Genomic DNA, 16340 nt, shown 5'->3' on the forward strand with positions numbered 1-16340 from the left:
CCCCATGTTCTCATAGTAAGTACAACATTGGACTACAGTTATTTCTTTATTATTTTGTAGGGCTTCTCTTCTCAAGGTCGACGTGTTTCAGCCTTAAAATATCTTAGTCCTCATCAGGACTGGGGTAATAAGCTGGGTACAGATACAGGGCATGGTATTAACGATCTTCCTTGTGGTTCGTGAAGTCCCCAATTTTCAAAGTTGGGGATATTGTTTGCTCGGCTTCATAGAACCGCCTCCGTTTCTTTAGTGCAAAATCGTTTCTTTAATGCAATTCCCCAATATTTATTGCCCCGGGTCACATATATTAGGGTCTTTTGCCTCTTCAAATAGTATTCTAACTTCAAAACTTCAAATCACTCCGTTTCTCCCACATAGTTAGCAAACGCCATGTCAACTCGTCTTCAGTAACCAGCTTTTTGAATCAATCACATGAAATACTACAGAAACTTTGAAAGTAAGTGTATTGCATTTACCAGGATGCAATGGGGTGAACTGTGCTGGGATGAGAGGCAGTGTGCTCCCTTCCCCCCAGTGTTCAAAAGGCTCTCTTGAGCCAGCGAGCTGACAAGCTCTTCTGGGATGCACTGGAGTTCTGGACTTTTTAGTTCCGTCCAGAGGTGTCAGGGATAACACCCGAAGACCCCGGAGTTCTACCTGTCTCGGTGCACAAATAAACAGAAACACGGGCTTCTCGATGGTGGCGTCAAAGACCAAAGGTTTATTACTGCAGGGACACAGAAGTCACAGAAACTACACACGGGCAGTATCTAGGAGCCTGTTCGATTTGTACAAAGTGGGTTGCTCCTTAAATACTAAATTTTCAGCTTGGGGCAAATTCTTTACATGCTAGTACATTTCTGAACCTTCATGTCCTAAACAATAAATATTTGGCGTTACACAAGAATCGTCAACAATATTTGATGTCAAAACATTACGAATGAGGGGTCCCACTGTTCCATCATAATCCCATGTCAACTTTTCATTCAAGACCCGGACCGCCTCATCGTAAATTTCGTTACCTCCCCCTAATAAAGGCCCAGAAGGAAAGGAGCAGAGCCAGGTGCAGAAGATAGAAAAGCAGGATAAGGAATGTTTGGGGGTCGTAAATGGGCAAGGCTACCTGCTTCGGCCACCTAATCATGATCAGGCCAACGAACATGAGAACCAGTATAGCAGGACTGGCCTCAGGCTGGGGAGGCAGTTTCTGTTGAGTCATGCGGCCATGGCGTTTTCTGTCCTAAGGTGCACGTGTCACTAACAAGGTGAATCGCCGGCTAAAGCTTATGTGTCCTTAAGTGAAAGAGGTCACTGCGTGTCCATTGACTATGTGAGGGCAAGAATACAAAATGGCTGCCGTAATCTAAGATGGATGCCATGGGTATTTCGGAAATATGGTCATAACAGGAGTGCTCTTGCTCGTAGCATAGCGAAATCACCAGGATATGCTAAATGGATCATTTGCGGTTCACTGATACCAAAATTATGTATTTACGACAATGTTGAAAACACGGGTTCAAATCGTCACGGAACCTCAGACCCTCCTTTTGCCCTTACATAGGCAATTACTCAGTCTATGTCAGAGTCTATCTCGATGTTCATTAGGTCAGTGACATGTTGTTGCATCATCATCCTTTCTCGTACCTTGTCTCCAAACGCAGGTGGTTTTCTAAGACAGGTTGCAGCACAGAGACTACACAAAGCAGGACCACATTGGATGATAAGGCAACACGAGAACAGGACTGCTAGGATGATACCAACGACCATTAGAACCTTCCATCCCCACGCTGAGAGTAACGTCCAGAGCCATTCCATTAAGGACCAGTTTCCCTTGTCTACATGGATAGAGTCGGAAATTTTATGAAGCTTAGAGATCGCTTCATATACAGTCGGAGCATTATTGGGAATAAAAACACAGCAGCTTGATTGGATCATTCAGCATACCCCACCTCGATCTGCAAGTATTACGTCTAGAACCATACGATTCTGCAACGTCATGAGACGATCCGCCTGGAGCTCAGCCGTTAAGTTACTAAGGGCACCAGCAGTTTCTGTAATAGTAGATTCAACTACCCGTGTTAGCTGACGTAAATTTCTACTATTGGCCATAGGCCCCCAAAACGGAAGGAAACCTTTGAAGAAGTCTCCGGCTTCCTGACCAGCTGTATCTTCCTTACTGAAAACACCTCTTGATACTCTGGTCTTGTGATAATCTGGGGAAGCAGTGTACGTTGGAGGCAACAGTAGAGCAATATAGCATGAACCTGAAAAGTCAGCAGGCAGCCATGTATATGCTCTATCCTGACAAATGAAGTAGGTACCCCTAGCAGTAAGAAAGGCAGGGGAAGAGTTAGACGGATACACGTAAGTCTCAACGCACTCACTCTTCCCTAGCTGAGCTCTTGGATTTCTCCCATTACCTTGCAAACAGACTTGACCTCGGTGAGGTACGACCCAGATTGGAGTGGAGCTCTTACGCTTGCTTTCACCCAAACTAATGCAATACTCTGTAGAATTCCAACTCAGATATACCCGTAATTCATCTCTAGGGTAAGATAGGGTGTTATTGACGTCTTTAATCATATCAATGATTCTTTTCACTAAAGCTTTATTGGCAGAGTTATATTTAGTGGAACCTGGTGGACGCGGAGGATAGGTCTCAAGGGCATAGACAAAAATAGTCTGAAAGGCCTGAAATGATCCATTATAGCTAAAAGGCAAGACTAGATAGGGAATGCCTTTATACATAGTGTGGGGTATCAAACCACACACCCAGCAGTCTGTTGTGTTAACTACCAGTTGGTGTTGATGCAAGAGCTGTACAAAAGTGTTATTAATGAACTCTGAGCATCGAGCTTGTTCGTGTTCAGGAAACGAGTGAAAAGAATGATAAGAAGCAACAGTAGAAGAAACCGGATCAAGGGGAGGTACTGTAGTTGTTATTGGTGTAAGGATTAAATGCACGCCAGAGACGATTCCTCCCACCAACGTTATTTAAACAATCAAAAACATAATTGCACATTGCATCAGAAAACATTTGTTATGAAGAATCTTGTAAAGTCTATTTCTGCGAACATAAATTACATTCTCTCGGTGCAGCTCAGGAAGCTCCATCTTCTACAACCGCTCGCGACCACTGATGATGTGTACGTAGTTGAAAATGCCTCTATCAGCCCTAGGAGTTCCCAGAACTAACAGAAAGATCGACCTTGTGTCTGACCCCCGTAGATTCAATTAGGCACACAGCCACGACCCTACGGCTACCCAGACGGCAAGGCAATTTAAAACAACATAACAATACAAAGTATTAGCAAACTTCCTGGCTGGAGGCAATGTATCAAAATTCAAATATGTAAAATAGGCAGTTTCCTGCTTTATTTGTCCTTTGTGTGAGAACGTAGGTTGTATCTCAATTTTCCTGGAGTTGTTTGATCCGGAAACAGTCTATTTTCAGCAATGGTTGCAATGTTCAAGTTCGCAGATGGCAAATGTTCTTTTGATGCAGAGGACAAATGTTCGGAGTTCAAAGAAGCAGTTTCAGAAGGGGAGTCAGAGTTCGGTGAATCAGTGATCAGTTCTGCATCGCTGAAAGGAATGTATTTGGGGACTTGTTCAGTTTCAGAAACACCGATTCCCTTTTTCACCCAGCTGTCATATGGAAGTGGAAGGGGCACACGTTTTGCGTGCGTCGCATGTATCCAGTTCTTTCTGCCAGCCACACGTATAGCAGTCCTCGTTTCCAACAGGACCTGGAATGGTCCGACGAATTTGGGTTGGAGATTTCTCGTCCGTCCAAAGTTTCTGATGACCACTTGGTCACCGGGTTTCAGCTGATGACCTGGACTCTCCGGTGGCTTTGGCAATGCATCGAAAACCTGTTGGTGAATAAGACTCAATTTAGCAGTCAAGTCGAAAAGGTAATCAATTAACATTGGATATTCCAGCTGCTTAAACTCCTTCGGTCTAGGTATCCCCCAAATATTTGCAGGTCGACCGAATACAATCTCATAAGGGCTAAGCCCTATTCGAGAATGTACAGTCGCTCTTGTGGATAACAGAGCCAAAGGTAGTGCATCTGGCCAAGACAAACCCGTGGAGGCCTGTTTCTTGGCAAGTTTCAGCTTGAGGGTGCCATTGTAACCCTCAACTAAACCAGAAGACTGGGGGTGATTCGCACTGTGGAACTTTTGTCTTATTCCCAAACCGGCACACACACTCTGCATAACTTTCCCTACGAATTCACTTCCGTTATCTGACCATACAATCCGTGGCATTTCCAAACCTGGGGAAGTATTCTTTGAGAAGGATTTTGGCAGTGGACAAGGCAGTGTTGTCCTTTAGTGGATATGCTTCGATCCATCTGGAAAAAGCACAGACTACCACTAGGACGTACTTTAGATTATTGCAACGGTCCATGTGAATGAAGTCTAACTGGATCACTTCAAAGGGGCAGGAAGGAGGAGCGAAGTGACCAGCGGGTGTGGGGATTCCCTTGCCAGGATTATGCATCAGGCATATCATGCAATTTCTCACCACTCTCTCTGCACACTTACTAATCCCATCATTCTTCCAGACTGGAGCCAACATCTTACAAATCCCTTTAGAACTGATGTGCGCTGCTCCATGCGCCATCGTTACCACCGCAAGCACATACGTATCAGGCAACATCCAACGCTGCTGTTCTGACAAGTCGATCCAACACCCACTCGAGTCCAATTTACCCGTAGTCTCTTTCCATGCAAGCTTCTCCTCCTCAGTCGCCTCTTTCTGAATTTCTTTCACACTTTCCACTGTATCCTCACACATTCCAGACTCAGTAATCCATCTTGCAGACGTTGCAACATACATTCTACTCATCGTATTTCTAGCTGTCTGTTTAGCGATCTCATCAGCAAAAGCATTCCCACGACCAACATCATCCGTGATTGCTCGATGAGCACTGCACTTCACAATCGCAACTTCAGTCGGCAAGGTTAGAGATTCCAACAAGTCATTAACTAGCTGACCATGTTGAATCTTAGTCCCATGGGACGTAATGAAACCTCTCTCTTTCCACAAACGGCCAAAACTATGGGCCACGCCGAACGCGTACTGACTATCTGTGAACACATTCACTCTCTTTCCCTTAGCTAAAACACACGCTCTCGTTAATGCGATCAAGTTTGCAGCTTGGGCAGAACTCTGACTCACTCTTGCAGTCTCCACAATCGTACTCAAAGTCGTTACTGCGTAAGCAGCTGTCACATCACCATTCTCCAATTTAAAACATGACCCATCAACATACAACGTGCCATCTGGATCTGACAACGGAGTGTCTTTAAGATCAATTCATCCTTTTGTCTCTTCCTCGGTTCTGAAACAACAGTCATGTGGTTCCGAACCACTCGACTCCTGACTAGTCGGCAACAATGTTGCTGGATTCAATACATTGCATCTTTTGATCTGAATATGACTCGCTAGCAGTGTCAGCTCGTAGCCCGATAATCTAGCACTGGTAAGGTGCTGCGTCTTGGTTCGGTTCATGAGTGTATCCACAGCATGAGGAACCATAACCACTAGCATGTTGTTCATCACCAAACCAGCAGATTGTCGAATGGAAGCTGCAGCCGCTGCTGTAGCTCTCAAACAACTGGGCAACACTCTGGCTACCGGATCTAATGTTGATGAAAAATACGCACAAGGGCGTTGTTTATCACCAAATTTTTGCGTCAGAACACTCAACGCGCAACCTTCTCTCTCATGAACATAGAGTGTGAATGGCTTGCTGTAGTCGGGTGTACCCAATACAGGGGCTGAACACAATGCATTTCGTAACTCAGAAAAACTTTGCTGACATTCGGCAGACCATGGCACCGGACTCGGAACACCTTTCCCAGTCAAGGCCACCAATGGTTTTGCCAAAAGAGAAAAAATTGGGATCCATTGCCTACAGTATGAGGTAATACCTAAAAAGGCACGTACTTCTCTCTGTGTGCTAGGAACATTCATCTGTGTAATTGCTTTTATTCTCTCTGGGGTCAACCTTCTTCCCTCCTTTGACAAGAGATGACCTAGGTAGGTCACTTCTTGACAACAGTATTGCATTTTCGAGGGTGACACCTTGTGATTCAAACTAGACAAATGATGCAATAAGGAAATTGTAGCTGCTTTGCAAGTTTCCTTGTCATCGGCAGCCACTAGAAGATCATCGACATATTGCACTAAAGCAGAACCAGGAGGAAGTACAAAGGAATCTAACTGACTTTTTAATGCCTGGCTGTAAATGGACGGGCTCTCACAATAGCCTTGTGGAGCACGTTTAAACCTGAAGCTTCGTCCTCCTAGAGAGAAGCCGAAAATATCTCTGCTTTCCTCGGCTATCGGAATGCTGAAAAAGGCATTCTTCAAGTCGATAACTGAAAACCATGTGGCTGTAGCAGGAATCAACGTTAATAATGCAGTGATGTCTGGAACCACAGGAAACTGTGGAATCACAATTTTGTTAACCTCTCTAAGATCGATTACAAATCTATAGACTGGAGGCTTTGTAGGATCAGTACGTTTCAGAATTGGTAGTACAGGACTATTACAGACATTTCCTCTAGTTTCTTCTACTACGTCTTTCTTGATCAAATCTTGCACAATCAATAAAAGCGCTCGTTCACCTTCACTAGAAATCTTGTATTGTGGGATTCGTGGAAATTTGACATTCGCTTTCAAAGTGACTACATATGGAGGAATTTCTAAAAGGCCTACGTCGTTAGGACCAGTCGCCCAAAGAGAATCAGGGAGAGAACGCAGCTCTGGTGGGAGCGCATCCATTGACAAGTACATCGGAGAGATGATTCTCTTACCTAATGTAAGCTGTACTCCTGAAGGAGAACAGTACAATGTCGCATATAGGTGTTTCAACAAGTCTAAACCAAGCAGATTTTCATTACAACCAGTCGTCAAAATCAAGGGTGCTTTCAATTGACGGGGTCCAACAGAAATAGACAAAGGACCAGATACAGGGTTGTGAACAGGGGCGCCTGAAAAACCTACTGAAACATTTGTTAAGCCAGACAAAGGTGCGCCAGGGAGTTTCGCATGTATGATAGAACTTTTTGCTGCACCAGTATCCAACAGAAACGGTACGACTACACCTGATGTTGCTACTGCGACATAAGGCCCACTCTGATCTACTGGAACTGATACTACTCCCTCTCTTTGTCCATGGCTGTCCTAGTACTCATTTTGCTGAAATTCCTCACTAACTTCACAGTAGTCTTCAACGTGATACTGTTGAGATCTATTTTGTTGGGCAGACTGTCCATTTCGCTGATCAAAATAATTAGAAGAGAAGGGCGATCATTCGTCTGTGGAGGCATAGCACCTCGTCCTCGACCTCTAGAATTTTGCGTAGAACCACCACGACCTCTCTGAGCTGCTGCAGCATTATTCTGTGCTAATACTGGACACTCATTCTTATAATGACCTTCTTTCTTGCAGTAAGCACACTGATTCCATTGGTATTGCGGTCTCTGAGAACCATAATCTGTCCTTTGATATGACCCTTGCTGTGTGTTAGTCTGATTCATGCGAGGCGGATATGCCTGCTGCAAAAGAACTTTTGTCTTTAAATCTTTCGTTTTCTTATCTGACTTTTCCTTTTCTTCTTTATCCCTAATTTCATAATACTGGGCAGTTGCAAGTATTTGCACAGCCGTAGAGACAGCCCACGCACTTTCAGAATCTTTCAATTTATTACTGAGCTCTGGTAACAGATTGTGCACAAATTTATCGACAAATAGTCTCTGTCCTCCTTCTGTGCTCATATCCTGACCACTGTGATCTACGAAAGTTTCTTCAAACCTTGTGAAAAAGTCGGAGACACTTTCGTCCTTCTTCTGCCTGCATGCGGACAACTTGTCCCAGTTAACGCGCAATGCTGGCATCAGAGTCTTCATTAAATCGATTATTCTGCCGGGCAAATCAGCAATTAGAGGTTCGGGTTTAGAACCACCTGTTTGTTGACCATCCGCCGCTATTATAGCTGCCCAATCACCACCTAGGGCAACTGGATGATTTTCTTTTCGAATTTTAGCCCAAATTGGTTGTGGTACTACATTCCCAAATAACATGTCAATGTCTGCTAAATTCATTACGCAAGCTTCAACTGTCTGCGCTAACTCTTTGTGGTATCCGGCTGGATTCTTACGTGGATCTGGCAAGGCCTGTTTCACTGCTAACACTTCGGCTCGCTTCCACGGAATGTGTATCCACACTCTCTGGAATTGGGCCGGAGCGGCAGCAATACCATTCACTGCATCAGCTTGTACAGCTTCGCGCCATATTGGAGGAACCTCCCTCATAGGATATTGGCGACCTTGTTTCGTACTACGTTTCTCTAACTCTCTTGTTGAACAAAGGGAAGGATCATTCCTATAACTTAAAATCAATTCCATTGCTTCCTTTATACTCTGACCAACTATCATACCCGCAGCAAATTCTTTCTGAACATGAATTAATTCGTCTAAAATTGATTCAGAGTCATTCTCTTCCAATTCCTCACGCAAAAGGGAGCACATTTCATCAAACACATATCGCTGTGTCGGTTCATTCCATTGCATAAATGTATCTAGTACATCTCTTACACTATATCTTCCACTTTTCGAAATCCATCTAAGAGCTGTGGAATCTAATATTCCCTGTTCTTCAGTACTGGGAAGCTGACTACGTCTCTGAACGGAGTCAGAAGCAGGAGTCTTAATTAAAGTTTTATAGAAGGGAGATAGAATATTAGAGACAGAGTCAGTTATTCTCCGACGAACAGAAAGCGGAGTCATAATGCTAGCAGAAGCCGTAAGTAGAGTAGCAGTCGGAACGGATAAAACAGGAACAGTAGGAGTAGCAGGCAAAGTAGCTTGTGAAACAACAGGTATGAGCGGTACAGGTATAGGCAAAGGAGCAGGCAACCCTGGAAGAGGAGGTGCCGGAGGAACATTAACATTGACCACAGGAAGTACAGGAGCTTGATTCAGGGGAGCAGGAGCAGGAATACCAGGCTGTCCAGCAACCGGTAATTGAACATTCGGTAAAGGTGGAGCTGTAGCACCCTGTGCATACGGTGGGGGTGACCTTAACAAGTAAGACAGCAGGGGATCCTTTTCGGGGTCCTCTACTATCTTAGCTGTACTCGATGGCAAGGCAGGATAGCACTTGTCTATCGCTAAATTACGCTCTCTATTGGCCACCTCCATCGCTTTCTCAGACTCGTTGAGTTGCAGCTGCTTGGCAGACTGTTCTAAAGTCAACTCTTGCTCTTTCTGTTCTTTCTTTAACTTTTTAGTTTCTCTCTGTTTGGATTCTTTTCGCCAATAACGGAAAGAATCAAACATTGCCGGCCGGGCTTTCTTCTTAAACAATTTCACTTCTAAATTATCAAGAATTTCGGGCTCAAAACTACCATGCAGTGGCCAACTAAAGACACCGTCTTTCTCCGTACAGCGGATCCACACCTCATTATAAGATATAGGACCCACTCCAAACTTACAGTACAGATCATAAAGAGGAGTTCCAATCGGAGGAACCAGACATAAGTCCTCCAACCGGGAATCACTGTTGCAACCAAAACACGACAACATACTGTAGTGTAGTTCCTAGTTTCCCACTAGGCCCTGCGCATTGGAATAACATAAACAGCAGTATCGACGTGGAACTGGCTATATTCCAGGCCTCCACTGACTATGCTAAACTTAATTGGGTTGTGTTACCAACTAGCTCAGAGGTCACTGGAAACTTTCTTCTCTGCATAGGAAGTGATCAGCTTCCCTGGCACAGACAAGAAGGGATTCAGTTTTCCAACAACCGTGCAACATGACAACTTTGCTCCTCAGATCAAGAGTCGATCTCTAGGGTCGTGTGAAACAATAGACATAGATTTCACTCAGTCAGTCTAGTGCAGTTTACTTTCACAATATGTAGAGAATAGAGAGACGGGCGTGTATCAATAAAGGGTAACATTTATTGAACAGTCTTTCTTCTCATACAAGAGAAATGTATTGCCACAATTGCAATAACTGTTATTATAAAAAGTACGTACAGTAAGATAAGAATTGCGAAATAGAACTGTAAAAGCATTGATATGGTTTCTTAGCCATACAATGGTTTAAAAGTAATAAAACATATATACAGTCATATATACATTAGGCTAACATACTCAACTGGTGCTTCTAACTAAGCCTACCCCGGTGTGCCTGACCTAAGCCTAACACGTGAGAAGGGGGAGTAAGTAAGTAGCTTAAGTTAAGTTGGTTTTGCCAAGGTTTGTTTCAAGAATTCTCTTCTAAGGGTTTAGTCAACACCATACCTCTGAATAGAATGATGGAGGATTGGTATCTCCTTCAGGGGTCTCTCTCGATATCCCAGTCACCTGCGAGGGTAAACCGGAAGCGCCGGGACTGGATTTCTCTGCACGAGAAAGGCAGCGGCTTCTCTCAGCGCGTCGAGGAAGGAGGGGTGACAGCGTCCGCGGGCAGCTGGGCTGGATGTCTTCGCAGAGGACGGCTGCACGGCTCCTCAAGCGTACTGAACCACAGTTCGCGCTGTAGCGGCGATAATGGTAATCAGTAGCTTCACCACCACAGGATAGCAGGCTGCAGCGACAGAGTGCTAGTTTTTACCAACACGGGTCATGCAGGCAGCTGGCATCAGCAACAGGCAACGCTCATTGCTTAAGGCAACGTTGGTAATATTTATACCTGACAGGTGCCGGGTTTGACGCAAGTTTGCTGGACATAAGACGTCAATTAAAGATGTCACTAGGAAGTGACAGTTATCAGTTGCTCATTAGAGTTCCATTACTAATCAAAACATAGCAAGCGGGATTTCCAGGTTTGCTAAGTTTTTATCTTGTTGAAGAACTCGGAGTGTTATCTAGGAATATCAGATAGTGACTGCTGCTCTGTCATTGCACTAATTGGTCGCAAAGGAAGTAGCAGAGAGTCATGCTGGAATGTGGCTCTGTGGCTCTGCTCGTGTGAGGCCAGAGATGACTTTTCAGAAAATCGCACTTGAACGGTTATGCCAATATAGGGAATAAAGGGCTTTATAGCCGAATAGGGGCATAAGGTCACAGTATCGATCAGGAACCCAGATAAACACATGACACCCACTCCACGTATTCATGTCCATCAAAATTACTAAAACTAAGCAATTAGATGCATGTGTAACATTGTGTAACATAGCCCACCCCAAAATACATAAATGCATTCGAAAATAGGCGTACTAGTAATACATGGAATTTAGGTACTGTACGTAGTTTTAAAGCATAGTAATCATTCAAAAGGTATTGCATATAAAATCAATGAACGATTATGCAAAAAGAATTACACATGAAGTATCTCTGACAGAAGAAATGCGAGATAAATCATCACATAAAAATGCATTGTAATAACATGTGTGCTAGAGGCTGGTGTAATGTTGTTATGTCTCTAGATGTGTTTAGAAATAGAAGTGTGAAGCTTCTGTTCTCTAAGAATAGTTTTTACGTTAAGCAAAGAATTGTTCGTGCCAAAAAAGGTCAATATTAAAAAAAAAATTGTCCAATTCAAAAGAAAATAGATTTCCAAAGCTCCTGGCAGTTTTTTTGTTGATCAAAACTGAAGGCCGAATTCAGAGTTCATGGGAACGCTGTGTGTCGGAAAAGCTTCTCAAAAGTTTAAAAAGTTATTGTTTCTCTATGGGAGAGAACATCGTATCAGACAGGCTCGCAAAGAATTGGTCTACAAAATCAGGTGATAGTTCAACCAAATTAGATTGCGCTGTAACTTGGCAGGTGTGAGAATGATTGCTGTCATCATATTCGGGACCAGCAATGCTCACAGCACGTTGTACCTGGGTGATGTTGCTTTTGTCACTCGCTCCACTGTTACCACTTGGCTGTAGTACAGGAGTCTCCACGAATGCCGTCATCAGGATTGGTAGCCGCTGGGGACAACACAATGCGTGAGCCGTTATTGGACTTAGCAAAGTATCGACGTCCATTGGTACTGCTGATGGAAGTGAAAGACAGATGTCCAACACGCATTCCTCGCCGCAAAGCATACACCTTAGCACAGGTAGACTGTCTTAAATATGCCTGGGATGCTTGTAGCACTAGACATGTTAAGGAGTTGGTCGAGCATTTGTACGAAATGCACGGGGCAATTTGTTGATAAAAGGTCATGGACCTCAGTAGCCGTCCTTGCGACTAGAAGATCATACGTCTCTTTAGATGACGTTATAGGCACTGTTGTCTGTAAAAGCACAGATTTCATTTTGCTTAATGTATCAATTCGTATAGAATAGAGATTCAGACGAGGCCAGATGGGAGTCACTATGTCTGGAGGCCCGCTCGGGAACAATGCTTGCATACAGCATTTGACCATGGACGTTACTTCTACTAGATAACTTAGTCCGGGCGCGAGGCCACAGCACCTGTGATCCGTTCTTAGAATGTAACTCCCGTTTGCGAGTTGCATAAAGAAGGGCTCTATCTGAGTTGCAGGTGTGACTAGCTGGTGGCATGAAAGGTTATTTGAATTTCCATCACATGCTCCGTGTAAATTAATACCCTGACACAAAAGTATACCGCTTAGTGAGTGTTTACAGTTCTCACCACTAAGAAATACATTTTTGTCGCTGTCACTATAGCAAGAATGAGTGTATGGTAATTTCCATTCGGATTTTAAGTATCCTTTACCCAATTGTTCATATTGGCCAGCAGGTATGTACTCAAGGCATTTATGAAATCGAAAAGTTGTTATCGGAATTGTGATAATTCCGTGTATTATCCATTCAATGACAGGGCTCTCTGACATTGTCAATGGTAATCTCTCGAGTTTCTCGATGCTCAAGATTGTATAGTCTGCTCCTTTCTGTGCCAAACTGATCTGTTTATCAGTAAGGTTAAAAATGGAAAACAATGACGTTGTGTTGATTAAACGCCAAGGCACATAGCCTGAACGAAGATTTTGCAGCGTCCAGCCTAGTTCTATAATAGAGCGTAGTTGAGACTGGCCATGTTGTAACATAAGCAAATCTCTGTCTATCACATCAAAGGCAGATGATACAATATTGTCCAACGAATATATTCTGGAAGACAGAGTCATTAACCCATTGTCTACTACAGAAAGTGATTTCTCCAAATTAATACGATCAATTTCTCGTATCTTTTCAGCAGTTTCAATTTGCTTTACTTTCCAAGCCTCGTTGTATGAAGCATAGATGCTGGTCGCTATGAAACGCTTTTGACGCTGTTTGCGTGGTCCAAGAATGAAATCGCGCAAATCAGCACCATCTTTTAATAAAGACAAGTGTTGCTTAATTTCAGCCAGTGTGGATGTAGTTAGCCATTCTAGGCAGAGTTTCTCTACACTGTATGTTGTTATTATTCCTGGATGTTGTCTCTGGGAATATCTTGAGTCTAATCTGGTCATTTTTAAACCCTGTGTTTTATTCAGGAACCTATCTTGACAGCTATTTGTGTCTGTAGGCCAGATTAACCACTTTTTCCAATCAGGATGTGTTCTGTTGAAATGTAAAATGTGTGACACGTCTAACTCATTATCTGCAGTTGCATTCTCAGCTATTGGCTTTGGTATAGACGGTGTTTTAAGGTCTTTGTTCTTAGCTAGGCCAAGACAAGATGTTTGGTGTACAGTGTCATTTAAAAATAACATTTCTTCTGGTATCATGCAGGTTCTAAATAGTGCTTCAATGCCTTGCACCTGCCAATCTTTTGTACCCCAAATTGTTTTCGTTTCAATATTATTTTTCCAATAATCAAAACCAAATGTCATCATTTTGTCATAAAATGCTTCTGAATATATCAATTTAGAATTTGTCAGCATCGTTTTCATTCCTGTTTTATCTAACAGTTTATAATAAAACGTTTCTGCATTACTGGTATTAAATCCTGAAAAATATTTGAATTTCTCAAAAAATGCTTTAGAACTGCTTTTAGGTGGTGTAGAACAATGTTCCCATTGATTATACATAAAAACATTTCTAGGCTGTGCAGATTTATGCAAGTAATGATCCCCATAGTGGGTGTAACAGAATAACTGCTCATAACTAGATGAACCTTGTAAATAATCATGATCTGTGAATCTAGCTGACATTACTAAATCAGACATCATGTCATTAATACTGTTAAAGTCCCAATCATCAGAGAATGTACTAGGTGTAACAAAGTCACTTAAGGAAACCTTTAGTTGATGAGGATACTTCAGGATTTCGACCGGACCATAGATCTCATAGTCTGTTTTCTCCCATACTACCCCACCAGGTATTGGAATTGCTGTGACATTTACTGTTGACAGTTCTCTTTTCTTCACGTGGGATGATCTGTGTGGTTTCAGGACTAGGTTGATGTTCTGACTTGCTGTGTCCATTGTAATATATTTTCCTTCAATGAATTTTCCCAAACACAGTACCATGATGAGCCAAAGCAGGAGGAAAAATACACCTAGACCGAACCAGAACTCTAGCCAAGGGGAAATTAGGTAGATTTCCTTCAGTTGATGAAAGAGTTCCGTTGCTTTTTCTTTAAAAGACTTTTTTGTTTCTGGCATCACTTCGGGATCGTTTTGATCTTCAGAGAAGTTGTCGAAGTTGATGAAATAACCAGAGGCAGTTCTGTCAATTGATGGGATTGTTCTTTCAATCTGTCTCTCGGTAGCACTTTCTGATGCCACATCATTGTAGACTGGTGTCGTCTCTTGACGAACTGTTTCAATCTGTGTTTCAAGAGGCACGAGTTCCATGGCATTATTGCATAGTCCTTCATTGTGCACTGCAGGCTGATCGAATGTGATTAGTCTTTCAGTTTGAACCTCTTGGATTGTTGCAAGTTTGGGTATTCTGTTGTTTCTTGGGAGTCCACTGGGCCTACTGTTGATTATAGGCCACATGCTTGTGGTTTTACCAGATCGATAGACACGATTCTGTTCTCCTTTTTACCAGCAAGGGGCGGTAGCACAACTGATCTTGTTCCGGTGACTGCCAAGACAGGTACTGCTTTTCTGTAAGAAGGCCCAAATTCCTTCTTAACCGCGATCTTTTCTCTGACTAGATCCCCAATCTTTGGAATCCAGACAGGCCTTGCTGGGGCTGTTGCGGGTGGTGCCTCGTCAGTGGTACTTGGCTGTTGCTTTAACTTTATGTTGCTTAATGATTTTCTTGTTTCATTCAGTTCCTGTAAAACAGCCAAACGGTCTTTTACTTAAACCTGCTTTGTTTCTTTTTGTACCACTGACATCTGACTATCGAGGTCCTGAACGTTCATTCTTATTCCGAACAATAGTTCGTATGGGCTGAAACCTTTTAGAGAATTTCTTGGCATGTTGTTAAGACTAGTCTGGACACTTATTAAATGTTTGACCCACCCAGCGCCTGAACCTAATACCTTCGCTGTTATAGATTGCTTTATATCCCGGTTTTTTCTTTCTATCACACTATTCCCTTCCGGGGTATGACTGACAAGAATACCACAACCCAATTCCCATGCTAGCCATTGCCTCCTTATAGGCTCGAGAGCTGAAAGCAGGACCCTGGTCAGAATGGAACGTGGTAATTGCGTATATGCCGATATGGACTCGCTAATCTTTTTATAACAGTTCTAGGCGTCAGCCGAGTGCTGGTGGCCTCATTTTTTAAGTGCTTTTCGTCTTAACTATTAATAGGACGCAGGATGGGGTGTAGGCAGCGTTACGCTCTTTCTGATTGGTAGCCGGTAGCAAGGTTCGCCACTGCGATCCCTATTGCAGTTTTCACAGTTGTTTGCATATATTTGGTGTTCTACACTCATTCCCGGCCACCAGAATGCTGATTGTAATTCAGTCAGTGATTCCTTGATCTCTCTGTGCCGTAGACCCAAACCCATGTGTGCGTCTGCTATTAAAAATATTCTCCTGTTCGTGTTTGGAATTACTCTATCCCCCACTCCAGGGATTCGAGCAAAAGGAACGGAGTTTGCATCGATTATGTATGCATAATTGAGTGGATAGTTTACGGGTAGTGCTGCACAGTCGCCTTTTACGGTCGTTTTTACTGCCAGCATGGTTTCCCCGTCTATGTACTTATCTGTACGCTTTTTTGTGGCTACGGAAGCCGGTTTAGTTGCTTCCGCTTTGGCTGTACTAGCCAATGAATTCCCTGCAACGTGAACGCCATCACGTTGAAGACTCTGTGCGTGAATCACGTGAGCCTTTTGTAGTTCTTTGTGTAAAAGAGCTACCTCGTTCCAGAGCTTTTTATGCTTTATTGTGGCACCTCTGTCATCTTTGTAGTCGTTTTCGATCCAACTCTGCAGTTTGTTATTGTAAGAATTGACGCAA

Source organism: Lissotriton vulgaris, chromosome 3_1, assembly GCF_964263255.1.
Source record: "Lissotriton vulgaris chromosome 3_1, aLisVul1.2, whole genome shotgun sequence".
Classification (NCBI taxonomy): Eukaryota; Metazoa; Chordata; class Amphibia; order Caudata; family Salamandridae; genus Lissotriton; species Lissotriton vulgaris.